Genomic DNA, 16,626 nt, shown 5'->3' with positions numbered 1-16,626 from the left:
CCAGCAGTTCTTAATATTACTTAGTATGTAATATTACTTAATCCAGTAATTCTTAATATGTAACATGTGTTGGTAATATATAGTCATCTCTAATGTTGCATAATTCTGAGTACTGACTTAATTTAATACAGTTTTAGGCACTCAATACAACAGAGCCCTACCTTTGTTCATTTAATCACATATATTTAATGAAGGCCCTCTATGTTGTTATTACAAGTGCTGACAGGAAATAAAATCATATAAGCCCACACTCAAGAAATTTTTATTCCATTGGAGAAGCCAAATACATTTAAAAACACATGTACTAAAATTAAGTAACAATAAGAGATATGAAAAACTTATAGGGAAGTAAGTGGATATGAGTGAGCCTGGAGAAATAATGTGTTGCCTAGATGCCTCTGTCAAATATCGCTTTCCACCTGGTGCACCTTGAACTGGAGTCAACTTCATGCATTTATTCATTATGTCAACAAACGTTTACCAAGCTGTTCCTATGTGTTAGATTCTGAGAAATCCATTGAATAACTGTCAAGTTATTATTAAATGGATACACTCACATCTCCTGCCCTGCCATTTTGTGACTAGCAGTGAGCATGGTGGGACATCTATGTAGGCCAAATGACGAGCCTCAGTCTGCCCAAATCAACACGTCCAAACCTTTCTCCCTGTGTTTCTGTATACCCATGAGATAGCCTGCCATGGCTGTCATCACAAACACCAGAATGCATGGCTTAAACAACTATTTGCTTCCCTGAAGTTCTGGAGACTCAAGTCCAAGGTGTTGACAGAATTGATTTGTCCTGGGGCCTCTCCTCTTGGCTTACAGATGGTCATCTTCTGACTGTGTCCTCACATGACTTTTCTCTCTGCTTCCAGATATCTTCTTCTTTATAAACATATCTGTCAGATTAAATTAGGGCCCTCTCCAATGACCTCATTTCAACTTAAATGCCTCTTTAAAGACCCTCTATCAAAATGCAGCACAGTTGAGGTTTTGAAGGTTAAGGCTTGTATTAGTTACTTTCCTCATTGCTGTGACCCTAACTTCATCAGCTCTGGAGGTATGCTAAGTCCCTCCTTTTTAAATTTTTTAAAAATATTTTGAAATTATTTTACTTATTTGAGATAAAGAAATAAAGATGCAGATACATACATACATACACATACATACATATGTATGTATGTATGTATATGTATGACTGTATGTATGGAGAGAGAAAAAGAATGGGCATACCAGGGCCTCTAGCCACTACAAATGTACTCCAGACACATGTGCCATCTTGTACATCTGGCTTTACGTGTGTACTGGGGAATTTAACTAGGGCCCTTAGGCTTTGCAGGCAAACACATTAACCTCTGAGCCATTTCTCCAGTCAACATTCTTTTAATTTGTATTTTCCCCTAGGGCTTATGACTTCTCCAGCCATAGGTTTTTGACTAGGTTTTCAGTACCAGGAATGAATCCCCTCCCATGGAACAGACCTCAAATCCAGTTAGTTTGCCCCATAACAGGCATGCCATCATTGCACAAGTTGGTACATTTGGCCTGGTTGACCTGCTGTAAAATTGATGACTTTTCATTCCCAGCATACTAAATGGCTCTTTCCATCATCATTATAGCTAGTCAACAGGGAGGAGGCTTCCTGCTCAGTTCCATTTTGATTTCTCAGTAAACTGCAGCCCAAGCATTTGGTGTCTTCAGCAATCTAGTTCTGGTGGGTAACTGAGAATCTTGCCAATAGCTTGTAATGTTTTGGGGCCATCAGGGGCCTCTATAACCAACAGGTCACTGGAAGGTGTCCCACCCAGGAACTGGAATTTTTTTGTAGCAATCTATGTATTTTTAAAAACAATTTTAGGGCTGGAGAGGTAGTTTAGCAGTTAAAGTACTTGCCAGCAAAGCCAAAGAACCTAAGTTTGATTCTCCAGTACTCACATAAAGCCAGATGCACAAGGTGGCAAATGTGTCTGGAGTTCTATTGCAGTGGCTAGAGGCCCTGGTATGCCAATTCTCTCTCTCTCTCTCTTTATCCGCTTATTTCTCTCTTTATCTGTCTCTCAATCAATAAATAAAATATAAAACATTTTAGCATGACCCTAAGTGCCTTGAACTGCACAGAGGAAAGAAAGCATTTGGTTTATTTCTCTGGTTAAATTATAAATTTCTTGGAGGTAATAATTACATCATAAATATCCTAAATCTCTTCTATATAATTTCTCCAGTATGGGATGTCATTAAAATATGCATACATTCAGTTTATGTTATCCGATTTGCATGACACTAAGCACCTCATCAATATAAAGATGTTCACTGTGCAGTACATAAAAACAAAATAAAAAAAATGGTTGTCTTAAAGTGTGCTTGTCCCAAAATGTGATTACCTTGAGGGCATTTCTTATTATTCACTGAGCTCATACTTTTACTTTGAATCCCTGTCTGCTGGTAGAGCTGATAGAAATGACTTTTCCAGCAGAGAGAGGTTAATATGCTGACCCTGGGAAGCTAATAACTTAGCTCAGAGTGATGCATTGGGTTATAATTTTCATCATCTGCAATCACAGGTAAATTCATTCGAAAGTTTCTTTCTAAATTCAAGTTGACCAAACTGTCCAAGTTGTGCACACATTATGCTTACTTCAAGGTTGTTAAGGAGCTGGCCTCTACTCCTGCCTCCTCTGCACTTCCTTGAGACTGATGAGGTGAGCTGTGGTTGAACAAAGGGGCCTGTGTGCGCTGAAGGAAGGACTGAGAGACATTCATACCTTAGCTGTGCTTTAAATGCAATAATCGCTCTTGCCAGTGACTAGTGGAAGGCCCTTGTTGCCAGTGCTGTGTGCATGCTCCTTGGCCCTCTGCCAGCTCTCTGGGCTGGTGGTTGGAATAGTGGACGTATTTCAAAAGGAGGTCAGCATAGTGGATAATAGCCATGGTTTAGAGTCAGCCTTCTGGAATCAAAGACTCTGCTCTGCCATTTATGAGATACATGGCCTCAAGTGGGGTTGTCTCAGTCTGTCTAAAATGGGGTTAAATGCTAATACCTTCTTCAGAGCACTGTTGTCAGAATTCCATGGATGAGTGTGTGTAAAGAAGATGGGACAGTCAGGGTCACATTAGCTACTTGCCAAGTTGTGAGGTAGCATTTTCTATGCCTTTGTGGTAAACTCCCTCACTGATTCCAGGTCATGCTTTGGAAAGGATCAACCCTTGTTCTTTTTTAATGCCTCCCACCCAAGCCTACAAGGTTGTTCCCACCTGTGGGCAAGGAGTTGTAACAAAGGTGCTTTAACTGGAAAAAGTGTAACTTGGATCAGCCATTTCCTGCCTCCACACACATAGGTTTTCATCTCCTTGGCTACTATGCTAGTGTAAGATGCCTTTACCATCAGTCTGAAGTTCCTCTCTTACTTGCTGCTCTAAAATCTGTTATCGACTCAGTCTGGCTAAGTTACTTCACTGCTGAAAATATTTAATTTTTCCTTACTTCACTTAAAATCCAAAGGCCTTTCTTTGATCTCCTAGGTTCTATCCAATCTGGCTTGAGAGCCTATTGACATTTTCTTCTGATATTTTTGACATATTGCGCATAACTAAACCTCAGAGCTTTGCCCTTACGGTCCCCTCTGAACACTCTCTGGCTGCAGGCAGTGATGATGTCTTGTCATCCTGACACAGGCCGTGGAGAGTCATGGCCATGGTATGACTTTGGAGACAAACCATCAATGTCTTCATCTCAGGCTTCACTACTTCCTGGTTTGGGGACACTACAAATGTTACTTGACCTCCGTTTTCTCATCTGCAATAAAAGTGATAATAGGGGCTGGAGAGGTACCTTGGTGGTAGAGTGCTTACCTAGCATGGGCGAGAATCTAGGTTTGAACCCCAGTATGTGAGAGGGTGAGCTAGACAGGGAGAGAGAGTCCGAGGGAAAGAGAGAAATTATAATACCTACTTTATAGAGGTTTTTGAGGCTTCAGGCATCAACATCTTTAAAGCCATCAGAATAGTCAATATCACTTTGGCTTAAGCTGTGTTCTACAAATGAAGATGTTCCCTCAAAGAACCCTTTTTTGACCCATCCCAAGTTACTACCTTCTCCATGATTGTCACTTAAAAATGAAAGCGCCTTACTTTTTTCTGCATGTCATTTCCAGAGAGCACTTAATTTGTTGATTGGCTGTGACTCTAGATTAAAGATTCCTTAAGGACCTGCCGTCCCATTCCCATCTCGCAGAACAGCATGTAACATACATCCTTGGTTAACATCCAGCATATGAAAGAACTCAAGGTCAAGTTCTTACTTCTGGGACAGTAGCTTTTATCTAGATGCTTAACCTCTCTAAGCCTGATTGCAAATGCATCACAGTATTTATGTCCCCTCAGGGTTGTTGCATGGTACACATATTAAGTACGTGCTATTAACACTGATTGTCTTTGGGAGATGGAATTACAAGAGATTTATTTTCCCATTTTACTCATCTATATTACTTTTAAAACAATGAGCATCATTTTATTTTGTAAGTAATTTCACTTCAAAATTAAATGATACTTGTGAAGGATTTAACACAGTGCCTGATTCAGTGCAGGTATTTGACAGTTAATACTGCCAAGCTTTCTGCTAAGTCAGAAAGACTTCCTTTCTCCATTGGTACTGGGATGTTGCCTCATGCCCCAGTTTGAGGCATGGGACTCAGTCACTATCAAATCCCCAAGTGGAAGATATGCTTCTTTTTCTTGTCTCAGTGACTACCAGCCAAGGGCTTTAATCTTTTAGACCTGCACATTCTCACCCCTTGGATCCCAAGTCCTGACTCTGGAAAGACAAGCTCTTGACAGTGCTTGTATGCATCCCATACTGGGCAAGCTGCAGAGAATATTAACATTGCAAATTCAATTGCTTATTCCCCACCAAATAATCTTCAGTGTCAAGGAAAGAGATTGTGCCCAGCTGCTAGAACCTAATCAGGAGCAAATATGAACAGCCCCGTGAGACATGGCCAGCACAACGCTCTGATTCTTTACCTAGTGCATTTCCAGTGCTAGATGGGGTTTGCCCACCCCTTCCCAGCTTGGTGTAGGGAATAAATGCTTATTCACTGTGAGCTGGGAGAGGGAAGCAGGACAGCTCTTCTTTTAGGCCATCTGCAGCTGATGATGCAGGAGGAGAGGGATTGGAGTGAGCCTTCATTTTTTTCACAAGCCGTCCTGTGGCTTTTGGTCTTTTCAGGTTATCTGTCATCACAGCCAGCTCTAGCCAAGGTTCTGGGTCCTAATGACCTACTTTCTATTTGGCCTCTTTGACTCTAATTATGTTTCCGAAGGCTCACTTGAAAGAATTGGGAAGCATTGTTTTTGTTTCTAGTGAGCCAAGGAAAAGCAGTTTCTCCAAGCGGATTTGAGGTTTGTGAGTTTTCAAATGTGCAGGTATATTAGAAAAGAGAGAAGAGATCCCAGGAACCAACAGTTTGAACAACCCAAGGCAGCTGGATGGGTCAGCAGCCCCGAGCTTGTGCTACTGCAAAGCTTCAGATGACAGCTGAGAAGATCTCAGTGGTGTCTGTGGCCCTGTCCTGTGCTGGTGAGTCCAGGGAAGATTCCAGGACAAGGCCAAGGCTGTTCTAAGTCAAAGTGTTGCTTTAGTTATACAAAGTGAACTCTAGAGAAATCAGAGGCTTATCTCAATATAGATGGCTACTCATGGACTTCAGATCCCAGGGAGGGGGGATTATATGGACAAATACTTCTTATGGAAGCTCCATTGATCCAGCCAGCCAGTCAGCCAGCAAAAGGAATTTTCACTACCTCTTGTTACACAGTGGATGCTACATGCACAGTAGGCATGTGTGTGAGCCAAGAAGGGACACTCTGGGTTCCAAAGCAGGTCAGTATGCATCTGTCGACTCATCTATAAGGCAAGACTTGGAATCTGCTCCATAATTTATTTTTTTTTTTTTGAGGAGAAAATAAGGCCATCTATGTTGGGTGCTTAGCTGGTTTGGCATGTCACAAATGCTCCACAGATGGTTGCTAGTATGACTTCTACAGAAGACCCAGAATCAAAGAGGCCAGCTAGAAAGTGGGCCATTAAGACCCGGAAGCCTTGGCTGGAGCTGGCTGCAGTGACCAAGAAGTGAAGGTCATGGTCTCTGCCCTTGGGATGAGAGTGGATGTGCTTAGCTGGTAGCTTGGCTCAGACCAGGAGTCAGGTTATCTTATTTGGGGGATAAGTGAAGTTTCCTTTCAACTTTGGCTGTATACTCTCAAAATAAAAGACTGTTTCTAGTGGTGACCTGGCCATAGGGTGGGTCTGGTAGCTGACTCCTCATTCCAGTGGCACTAACCTCCAATAAACCTGAAATACTTGCTTTCTGCAACTTCTTATTTTTTTTCCCTCTAAAATTTCCTCTTTTTCTTTAGCTTGAGACAAAACAAAAATGCATCACCTGAAGCTGAGGTTAAAAAATAGCCCCGTCATTGTTGTTTGAGAAGATATTTTCTTGTTGCTGGCACTTCTTGGTGAGTGATTCCCCTGCATCATGGGGCCTTTCTGGAGCAGAGATAAATGAGCCAATTTGGCTCTCTAGGGTTCATCTTATGTCTGGTCCAAATTACAGTAGGAAATCCTGAATTATAAGTTGTTTGTGTGATCATTAATTCGTCTAATTATAAACTCCTCACGAGCCATGGCATCGAAGGGGCATGATTAACCACCCCGCTATGCCTAACAAGCAGCTCTTTTAAGAAGGTGTCTAATAACTCATCTGTCATGTCAGTGAGAACGCTGAGGATAGTTTTACTGAGTACTTCCTTTGCCAATCACTGTCCTATACATCATATACATTCAAACCCCCGTTCACTTCAACCCTACCAGGTAGGTGCTGTTATTATCAGGTAAAGAGATTGAAGCACAGAGAAGGCAAGCAACCTGCCCCAGGCTGCAGAGTCAGTGCATGGTAGAACCAGAATTCTCTATATAGTTCCAGAGTTTCTAGTTTCTTAGCTATGCATTACTCATATGCTTGCTAGGAACACTTTGTGTACCAAATAATGCTTGGTTCAGGATACTTAAGGGACATCAAATGATTACTTCCCTTTCAAGGGCTTAGAGTACTCTTTGGTAATCAATGTGTAAACAAAAGAGTTTAGAGTTGAACCTAGGCATCGTGGCTCCAAAGAAAGATACCAAATGAGGAGAAGGAGTTTGCCCATGACATACAGGGAATGAAACATATACAAGTCATGTTTATTTTTATTTTATTTTAGAGAGATTGAGAAACAGAGAGAGAGAGAGGAAGGAGAGGTAGAGAATTGGCACACCAGGGCCTCAGCCCCTGCAATTGAACTCCAGACGCTTGCACCACCTAGTGGGCATGTGTGAACTTGTGCTTACCTCACTTTTATGCATCTGGCTAATGTGGGATCTGGAGAGTAGAACATGGGTCCTTAAGCTTCACAGGCAAACACCTTAAGGACTAAACTATATCTCCAGCCAACAAGTCAGCATAAAAAGAATTTTATTTATTTATTTGGGAGAGAGAAAGAGATAGAAATAAAGCACACCAGGGCCTCTAGCCACTGCTAACAAATTCCATATGCATGTACCACCTTGTGCATCTGGCTTTATATGGGTACTGAGGAATCAAACCTGAGTCTTTAGGCTTTTCAGACAAGTTCCTTAAGCACTAAATAATCTCTCTAGCCCCAACAAGTCAGCTTTCATTCACTATGTTGAAAAACCAGACATAGATATGTATGAAACACTAGGTTTATTTCAGAGGTTCAAAGACATCATGGCCACGTGCCTTGGTTCAGTTCTAGTGAGGGGCTTTGCTAGTTACTTTCATTGTTGTTGTGGCAAACTACCTGACAAGAAACAACTTAAGGGAGGAGAAGGCTCATTTCAGATTATAGTTTGAGGGGATCCAGCCCATCACAGCACTGGGAGCATGATACAACTGATCGCATTTGCACAGAGTCAAGAAGCAGAGAGCAGTCACTTTCTCCTTTTTGTTCATCCTGGATCCCAGCCCATTGAATGGCACCAGACACAGTTAGAGTGGGCATTACTAACTCAATTAACCTAATCTAGAACCCCCATCATAGACATGCCCAGAAATTTGTTGTCTACATTATTCTAGATCCTGTCATGTCGACATCTTAGGGTCTCGTGGTAGATGACAGATGGCCATGGTGGAGTGTGAGTGGCAGAGCAGTCAGATCTTGAGCCAGGAATCAGAGAGAGCTTAGCAGGCCAAGTATTCCCCTTTCATTACAATCCTCTCAGGAGAACTACCAAAGGGTTGCAAGAGGAATCTCACACCCTGATGATGTCATTATCAGGCCCCACCCTTAAGATTCCACAGCTCCTCCCGGTATCACTTCCTGGAGCTCAAGCCAAATCTAAATCACAAAGTAGGAGAAAGGCATCCCAGAAAACTCTGAGAAAAGTCGGAGCAGGCGAAAGTGCCTTCCGGAGCTCAGTGTGTACAGAGGTGATCTTCAGGAGTACATCGGCACTGGCTCTTCTCTCCCACAGAGTATTAGAAAGACTTCCAGTCTCTTGCTTCCACAGTGCACTCTCTGGGCCACTCTATGACAAAACAAAACTACCAAAGGAGAACTATAAATGCAAAACTTGTGTGCAGGTCCCCTCTTTACCTGAGAACAGTAGCTTTCTTGAGTCTTAAGCACAGTCTTGTCCCTTACCTTCTGGTCCCTCTAGTGGGGTTGGGTTTTAATCTGCTCATTTTCTTCTTTTGGAATAAGACTAAAATCCTTTCTCTCTTGTTCTCAAAATCTCAGTTTACTCAGAAATGTGATCAGAACTCCACAACATTTCAGATGGAGAAAGGGAGGTAGTGGGCCATTACCCTGGTAGCTGATAGCAAATGGACAATACATCCTTCTCCTCTGAGAGGGAACAGTATGAGTCAGGTTCTGGGTTCACCTGGGTGAGGCTTTCTAGCCTCATTTAATCACCTGACCATGTAGGCACATGCTCCAAGGAGAATTCCTCTTTTAATCGTGAGGGGAAGAAATATAGCCCCTTATCCTGGCAAAAACCCCTCCCTCTATGAGAAAGAACATGCGACATTTGGCTTTCTGAGCCTGGGTTACCTCAGTTAGTATAAAACTTTGCAGATCCATCCATTTTTCTGCAAATTTCGTAACTTCATTTTTCTTTATAAACAGTGAGGGTAGTCCCAAGGTGTCGCTCTATTTTAAAGGTGAAAGCCAAAGAAGGGAGCTTGAATGGTGAAGAGCGATCTCTAGAGAGCTTTTGGAACCTGAAGTTATCAACACTGGGAAACATAGAAAACAGGGATACTTCCTATGTAGACCAGGTCAATTTATTAGTCATATTATCCTTTCATTAAAAAGCTTATAAAAGAATCTGGTCACAGTACCACATGTTTCTAGTCTCAGACAGGCAGAGGGCTAAGGTAGGAGGATCATGGGTTCAAGGGTAGCTTATGCACAACGTAGCAAGATTTTGTCTCAACGAAATTAATGAACTTATAACATTTGGAGGGCTAATGAAGAAAAGTAAGCTTACAATGTCATCCATTTCTTCTCAGACTAGCACATCTTTTGCTCTAGTTTGATTCCCTACCCTGCACCCAGTGTCATCTGTGAGCATCTAAAATGTCTTAGGGTCATTCTAAACACAATGATTTCCTCACACCAGATATTTTCTTTCTTACCCAGGCTGTCCTCACTCTGCACATACCTGTATTTCCAAAGGGCCCCGCTAAGAGTCCTTCTGTGTCACCTGTTCCCACCCCTACCACCTCCTCTGCTTCATGGCACAGAGCTTCTGCGATATTTGACACACTACTAATATCATGTCACTCCTCTGTTCAAAAATACTCAATGGCTCCTCTGTTCTCAGAGACACACCCAAACTTCCCTCTAAGGCCTATTTTCAGTACAATCACCCTGTCGATGATAAGTTTACCAGTCATCTCTCTGCTTCCCAACCCCCCTTACTGTTGGAATGAATAGCACTGAGGGAGGAGGGAACACAAAGGAGCCACCAGGAAGGGCACAGGCTGCCTCACCTTCTCCAGAGCTCTGTACTCACCTTGTCTGTTTAGAACACTCTGGGGACTGGGGTTCAGATGAGGCTCAAATCCAATTCTGGTTCATAATAGCAAAATGTTTGGTGAGCTCTTTATCAAAGGCTGACAGGTTGGTGCCAACCAAAGGCGGCTGAGCCCATTCATCACTGCTGGGATGTGCCTGAGCCTGGGGAGACTGTACCTACCACTTGTCATTTCCTGGCAGGCCTCCCTACCCTTGCACCCAGCCTCCTTGTAATTGAAAACCTCCAACTTCTGTGACCTTCAAGTGTGGCATGAAAAATGATTGGCTGGCCAAGAGCAGCTCCATGTGGCAAATGAGTGCTCAGGCCTTGTGTGAGTCAAGCTGGGCTGGTTGAGCTGGAAGAGTTCTGGAGAGGAGGTCAGATCACAGAACTCAGAGGAATCACCTCCTCCTTGAGGCTGAAAATGACAGGAATGATAGGCATCTAAGAGTTTCTTTTTAAAAATTATTTATTTATTTTTTTGATGGAGAGAAAGAGAGGGAGAGAGAGAGAGAATGAGCATGCCAGGGCCTACAGCCACTGCAAATGAACTCCAGACACATGCCTTTTGCATATGGCTAACGTGGGTCCTGGGGAATTGAACCTGGCACCTTTGGTTTTATAGGCAAGTGCCTTAACCTCTAAGCAATCCCTTCATCCCTTTAAAATTTTTTTTATTGACAACTTTCATAATTATAGACAATACACCATAGTAATTCCCCCCATTCCCTTTCACAACTCCACTTCAGATCATATCCCTTCCCCCTCTCAATCAGTTTCTCTTTTATTTTTGATGCCATCATCTTTTCCTCCTATTATGATGGTCTTGTGTAGGTAGTGTCAGGATACTGTGAGGTCATGGATATTCAGGCCATTTTGTGTTTGGAAGAGTGCATAGTAAAGAGTTCTACCCTTCCTTTGTCTCTTACATTCTTCCCACCACCTCTTTTCCAATGGACCCTGAGCCTTGGAAGGTGTGGTAGAGATGTTTCAGGCACCTAAGAGTTTCTATGAAGGAACTTAGGGAGGACACTTTGGAAGGAAGTTGCTTCTTTTAACAATGAACTTGAGCAGAAAGCAGTTTTTAAGGTTGGGTTATTTATTATGGTGGGTTGTGGGGGCAGATGGCAACAGCTCTCTGGATGAGCACTGGTGTTTAACACCCCTCCCCTGTGTTGCTCTGCATAACATTTACAGGGTTTCCTTGTCCTGTAAATTCAGGCTTCCACTGAATAAATTGAATTGGCAGGAGGTTGCAGACAAAAAGAACTGGGGCAAGACAGGAGCTGCTCCTCTTGCTGCTGTGCTGTGCATCTCAGCGAGAGTCGGCATGTCTTCTGTGACCCCACTTTCCTCTGGACAACCTCCAGCTGTGTTGACTTTTCCCCCAAGGAGCCACCTTGTCCTTAAGGTAGCACCCTTCTTTCTCCTTACAGTCTTCAGGATGGGAGCAGCCTCCCATAGTAATTTATCTCAGTGCTTCTGCCCTTTGCTCTTTTCCCTTTACAAACTATACCACTGGTTCCTGTCATGAAGTTATCTCTGTTGGACTTTGTGGCATGGATGTCAATTTCCTGACTGGGCTTCCTTTCTTAAATAGAGCATTGGCATAAGTAAGAATGAACTCAAAACCATGCATCTTGTGAGAGTGGGATTGGAACCTTGGCCCTGTGTAGTTGTCAATATCTTTCTCTAACACCACACCACCTTCTGTAAGAGAGGCATGTGGACCATAAAAAGAGGGGGTTGTTGTCACTCCAGGGATCCTTTAATTACATGCCCATTGTAGGGCACAGACTCTTCTTTCCAAACAGAGAACAGCATAGAGCAGTTCATAGTCAAGGTGTTTCCAGAGTGATGTGAGGAGCTCATGCTGTCATCCTCACAGGCTTCTGTTGCCTCTGCTGCTAAAGGCTCTGCAGCAAATATGTAGGAAGTAGAAAATCAGCCTCAGAAAAAACAGTTCCCAGAGCAGAAAGCATCCCAAATATACCCCATACGCCTACCCACAATGATCCCAGAACTGCAATCTAATTTTGACTGTGTATTTGTTGGGTACCTGGTTTGTGACCCAGTAAGGTCTCCATTTTCATGGCAGAAATGAAGTTGTCCTACCCCAAATATCTTTGCATAGGAGGCACTCTGCCACTCAAGGGTCTGTACAAGGGTTTGAAGAGGACACTTAATAGGGAATGTTCACACTGGTGAGCTCCAAGTTACTTTAGAACCACTGGGCAAAGTATACACACTTTATATATATGATTCCAATTCATCACTGCCAAATCTTGTGTGCTATTTATCATTATTCCCACTTGATATCAAACTGAGGCTCCAAGAAGTGAAGTACTCCAGATTCGCATAACCAGCATTGGTAGACCTGGACCTCCTTGGTCTGCCGTAATCTCATGTACATCCCACCGTTTCCCTCAGTCCCTAAGTGGTAGACACTCGGCTAAGTCCTGGATACCCTGATGTCTAGAGTGTGGTGGGACATCTTGCAGGCAATCGGGAAATATTATTTTATAGAGAGCTTCAGGATGGATCACATAAGAGACTAAAGGCAGTGGGGTGAGTTCGCTGACCATGTCAGTGGTCCAGGAGGATACCTTGAGAATTGAAAACTGTTTTTTAAAAAAGAGGGGGCTGAAGAGATGGCTTAGTGGTTGAGGCACTTGCTTGCGAAGCCAAAGGACCAGGTTTGATTCCCTAGGGACAATGTAAACCAGATGCACAAGGTGGGCACATGTGTCCAGAGTTCAGCCACTGGAGGCCCTGACGTGCCTATTCTTTCTCTCTACCTCCCTCCCTCTTTCCCATTCCCTCTCTAGCTACTAAGTAAAAAAATAAATATTTTAAAAAAGCAGGTCACTAGGCAGGACTGGGTGACTGGACAGAGGATGAAGGAAAGGAATTTTAGAGTATTAATGAACTCTTGGTGACTCATAATTTAAGCTTATATGACTGATTAAAGATACCTTCCCAAAGTTAAAATTGAATTCAAACTGCTCTTTTTCCTTCTCTAGGTAGACAATGCAGTGTGGTTATTAAATAAGAAGCTGACATGTCTGCTTGATTTATGATTAGAATGGCTCCAGTCTGTTAGCAACTCCACAGAGCAGGAACACTGCACTTCTGCATAGCTGTCACTTAGTTTCTAGTGGACACAAGGAGGATGACGTGAGCTCAGGTTTAGGAAACCATAGTGGCAGGGGAAGAATTAAGAGTATTTCTGGCCAGTCATGCACCTGTTATCCCAGCATTTTGGAGGCTGAGGCAAGAAGATTGAGGGTTTGATGCCAGCCTGGGCTATATAATGAGACCCCCAAAACAAAGCTAACAAGAAACAAACAAACAAGCAATAGCCTTTATTTATTTCTGACTTATGTGAGAAGTGGTTGCAAAGGATCTCATAGAGTGAAGTTTGGTGCTCATTAAGAAAGAATCATGAGCTGGAAAGATGGCTTAGTGATTAAAGGTGCTTGCCTGTGAAGCCTAAGCACCCAGGTTCGATTTCCCAGAACCCACGTGAACCAAATGCACAAGATGGCATATGCATCTGGAGTTTGTTTGCAGTGGCTGGAGGCCCTGGTGTGCCCACTCTCTCTGTCTGTCTGTCTCTTTCTCGTGCTCTTTCTCTCTCTCAAAAACAAATAAACATTAAAAAAGAATCACATCTTTTGAAGACTGGAGCTGGAATGAATCATGTGATTATTAGTGTGTACAGTATGTATGTTGTGAAGTGTGATGTGATATGATGTGTGTGTAGGGTGTGCATGTGCGTGTGCGCACAGATGTACGTGTATGTGCACAGATGCATGAGCCTGGGAGCAGGCCTAATGGGAGCCAGAGGATACTGTCAGGTGTCGTTCTTTTTTCACTCAACCACCAGTTTCCTTGAGGACAGAGCGTTTCCCTCAAATCAAGAACTGTTGCTTTTCAGTCAACAAGTTCTAGCCATTCTCAATTCCCTGGTCTCCACCCCCAGAGGACTGGGGTTATAGACGTGTGAAGCCACGCCCAGCCTTTTATGTGAGTGCAGGGAAATCAAACTCAAGCGGTCTCAGGCCAAACATTGAGTCATCTCTCCTGTTCTTCAATCAGATAATCTCTAGGAGCAAAGAGATAAAAATGGTTACAAACAAATTTATAAACATAGGCTTATTGTGGAAGCTCCAGGTGATACTGCCCTATAATTTGTCTGCCAGGATGCTGTGCGTTGTGACCTGAGATTTCCTGCCATTGGTAGGCGACCATTATTTTGAAGAGATAAATGTGTAAAACGCACACACGAGTGTGCGCGCGCACAAAATCTACCAAGGACTCAAGATGAAAGATTGTGAGTTTAAATCATAGCATAAAAGAACTCCTGTTCTCCTTTAATTTTCCTGGGTGGCAAGAATCATGAAGGTGAAGCGAAGTGAATATTGCAATTTTTAGTTTGGGATCTCAGTGGAATTAGGACAATCAGAAGGGCTGTGAGAAAAGACATTGTTTAAGTCAGAAGTAAACTTGAGATGATTCAGTCCAATTTTCTGTTTTCAGAGATCAGGAAATAGATCCTGAGAGGAAAAATGCTTCAGGGTGGCAAAAGACTGGCTTGGGAGGCTGTTAGAGATGCAGACCTTGGGGCTTTCAGTCAAAGTCTCAGAGGGAAGTAAATTAGGAAAGTAGGAAGAGATGGGGCTGGGGAGATTGCTCAGTGGATAAAGTCCTTTCTTCTCAAGCACAACGTCCCGAGTTCAATCCCAAGAACCTATGTAAAACTTCCAGCCATAGGGTGCATGTCGGTAATCTCAGTGCTGAGGAAGATCCCTGGAGATCATTGGCTAGTTGGTCTAGCCTGATTGGTGAGCTTCAGGCTAATGAGAGAGCCTGTTTCAAAAAGAGGTTGATGCAGTCAGGTTTGCATTGCTGGTAGAAAGAAACCACCCAACCAAGAGCAGCTTATGGGGAAAAAAAGGGTTTATTTTGCCTTACAGGCTCTAGAGGGAAGCTCCATGATGGCAGGAGAAAATGATGGCATGAGGAGAGGGTGGACATTACCCCCTGGCCAACATCAGGTGGGCCATAGCAATAGGAGAGTGTGCCAAACACTGGCAAGGGGACACTGGCTACAACACCCATAAGTCCACCCCCAACAATACACTCCATCCAGGAGGCTTTAATTTCAAAATCTCCAGCAGATGACTGGGGACCTAGTATTCAGAACACCTAAGTTTATCAAACCTGAATCAAACCACCACAGGGGTGGATGGTGCTCCTGATGATAGCACCCAAGTTTATCCTTTGGCCTCCACATGCATGCTTCCCTGCACAAACCCATGTACCCACACACATGCAGACATGCCTGTGAACATGCATGCAAACCAGACATATCAGGCCAAATAAATCAATAAGAAAATTAAGAAAACTGATACTGGAGACCTGAATTTTGAGAAAATCTTATAGTCAGGAGCACAGGTAGAAATGAGCAGGCAAGAATATTTCAGTCCAATGAAGGCCTAAAGAGAATATTTCAAGAAGGAAAACCCTAGCCAATATAGTATCAATTGTCCCAAAGTGTTGAAGTAAATAGGATATAGACAGTTATTGAGTTTCTAATATGATCTTCAGTAAAGTGGCAAGAATGGCAGGGCAATGAAATGGCACAATATGTGTGCAGGTGTGGTGTGTAGGGTATTTAAGGTATGTGCATGTAGGGTGAAGGTGTGTGTGATGTAGACTGTATGTAGGATTGTGTGTGTGTGTATGGTGTGGAATGTGTCTGGTGCATTTTCTGATGAATACTGAACCTCCGTGTCTGAACTCCCTTCCCTGACTAAGAGCTGGGGGTGTCTGGCTTAGGAGAAGGGTGATCTTCGAGCTGATAGATCCTGTGAGGCAGAAGTTGAGGGAGCCCCATACTGACACCAAGGGAAATGACCACATCAGGAGTCAAGAGCCAGGAGGGGGGCAGGGTTGTGAGGGATGTTAGACCCCCTGCCCTGAGCTTGCAGGTCAGAAGATGAGGGTAAAGAGCAAAGATCAAGGATCAACAATAATGCTGAGGAAGAGAGAAAGGCCCTGGTTCAGAGAGGGAACAATCTGGGAAAGACCTGCATGGTTGTTCCTGGCTGACCTGATTATATATAGCGTTTGCAACACTCATGAACACAGAATTCTGGTGAGGCCACAATGTGTAGGAGCTTGTGACTTAGTGCATACAAGGACAGTATATTGTATGCATTATTGAGTGGCCAGGATGGTGATTAAAGTCAAAGACACCATAGTTTCCATGTAACCACAACTTGCTTCATGCATAAAGAAGGCAAGACTGCTCTATGAAACACAAATGAACAAATGACTCACTATTTCCTTGTATTAGCCAACCACTTACACTGAATGTGATGACACAGAAGGACGAGGAACCCATAGTTCCTCCGTGAGTTCTTTCTTGCTCTTTGGGACAGTATTTATAAAAGTGAATGTTGTCAAGTATAAAATGAAATCTGTGATGTGGTAGTTGTGTACTGTTCATAAACCCTCCACCCTCCCCAACTCC

The sequence above is a fragment of the Jaculus jaculus genome, chromosome 19 (assembly GCF_020740685.1).
Source record: "Jaculus jaculus isolate mJacJac1 chromosome 19, mJacJac1.mat.Y.cur, whole genome shotgun sequence".
NCBI classification, from domain to species: Eukaryota; Metazoa; Chordata; class Mammalia; order Rodentia; family Dipodidae; genus Jaculus; species Jaculus jaculus.
Note: the sequence above shows the minus strand (reverse complement) of the source record.